Here is a 1821-nt window from a genome sequence, read left to right on the forward strand (position 1 = left end):
ACTTCTGCTAGAATAGTCCAGTGGTTTGGGGCACTCGGCTGGAATGTGGGAGATCCACGTTCAAATCCCTGCTCTGAGTCAGGCAGTGCACCCTACACTGGTGGCTCTTCTTGGGCTGGTCTCTCACACTCTCTCCGGTTTTGGCTGGAGGATTCCATCCTGGACCGGGACCTAAGAAACTGACACAAGTGTCATCAGAACAGATACGTTTCTGTGAAAAGTTTTGGTTTCAACAAATCAGCATTTATTGTTGGAAAAAATCATTTCACTAAAAATTTCCCAATCAACTCCTTCTGTTTCTCAATTTGGTGATTCCTCTGTGATATGGCTGCCTCTGGAAGAGGAAATGCCAAAATACCATGGGAACGGCTAGTTTTGTAGCATGTTGGACCTTATCCAGAGTGTTAGTACTTTTGTGTTTCAGTGCTGTGCTTTAGTGTTTTGGATTTGGTCCTTCCTGGAAGCGCTATGTGAGCAGAGGGGGAGGAACATGCAGTTGCAACATACAGTAGCAATTTAGGTGGGACAGTAGCCTGGCAACTTAGCTGGCAGGGGAGATACCATGATCACAAAGGCAGTTTTCCCAGAGTGAAGTGCATCCATTGCACTGCGGGTGCGCTGACCCCCGCGATTTCCGCAAATGCGAGAAACTCAACTGCATAATTTGTGGTAGTGGGGGACTGCATTCGCGCTTTCCCCTGGCTAAAATTCAAAAAAACCCTAGTATCACTGCACTGCTGGAGTGTCTCCTGTTTGTGGCAGTTAACATTCCTCATCCCTGGGCCATCAGTGGGTGAGATTGTGGGTAGCCCCAAGTGGGCATTGGGGAGTGCTTCCTGTTGCTCTCTAGTGACTCCTTCTGGCCAATGCAAGAAGCATAGGTGAGCCCCAGAAGGTGCTGCCATCAGCCCTGCTACACCAAAAGCTGGGTGTTGTGATGATGGAGAGGGAGGAACAAAATATAGTGCGGGTTGGAGGCCAACTCTGCTCCAGTCAGAGAACATCAGCAGTTACAGCACTGTCCCTCAAAGCACAACACTTGCAACGTGGGAGGTACAAGACCCTCACCAACCACTGTAACCCACGTGGATTTTCACAGCTTGCTGATCACACCTCCAAACTTGGTGGGTCAGCTGAACATTTTAATTTTCCCTGTCACTCCAACTCGGGGTAGGGGGCAGGTGGGCTTAGTCATAGCACAGGTTCTGAGCTACCTGCCAAATGTTAAAAGTACTGGATACGCCATAAAAGCTAAAGGCCTTGCAAGTCCCTCATGTTGGTTTGGAGGGGGGAGGGGATATCATCCGGCAGCATTCTACAAAAGCAAGACCCACTCCTCTGACATTTGATGCGGTTTCGCTCAGTGCCCCTCAGCACTTCCCCATGAAACGAGCTAGCTGCTTTACGGCTTTTAACAGAGACAGGATCAGACAGCCTGGAGCGGCTGTATCATTAACGCGCATGCATTGCCTTGTTGCAAAGGAGGAGTCCCCAGAGAACGATCCTCCACTGCAGGATCCTTTCACCAGATGGTGAATAAAGAGGGACTTTAGTTGGCTCCAACTATGCCTGATTTACTGTCTCCCTCTAAAGAGTCCAGGATTGGGGATAAGCAGGCACACTTCATCCTATTGGAATGCACTTACTAAAGCCCCGTTAAATGGAAAAGGTGAAGGCCCAAGCCAAAATGTTTCAGCAACTTCAATGTGGCTTGAAACTGGTATATGTGAAAAGGCTGTTGTGGTTGGAAGCTTTTTTTATAATGGTTTTAAGAACACTTTTTGAAGTGAGCAGTTATGTCTGGTGATGGAGTCCCAGTGC

General features: G+C 48.5%; 1 non-coding gene across 1 annotated transcript; it reads left to right on the plus strand.

Annotated features, from left to right (window-relative positions):
• Positions 1-537: 537 nt before the first annotated feature.
• On the plus strand, positions 538-701 carry LOC144275345 (U1 spliceosomal RNA). Its single transcript, XR_013348024.1, has one exon. It is a non-coding gene; the product is annotated as a U1 spliceosomal RNA (small nuclear RNA).
• Positions 702-1821: the final 1120 nt, after the last annotated feature.

Source organism: Eretmochelys imbricata, chromosome 14, assembly GCF_965152235.1.
Source record: "Eretmochelys imbricata isolate rEreImb1 chromosome 14, rEreImb1.hap1, whole genome shotgun sequence".
NCBI lineage: Eukaryota > Metazoa > Chordata > Testudines > Cheloniidae > Eretmochelys > Eretmochelys imbricata.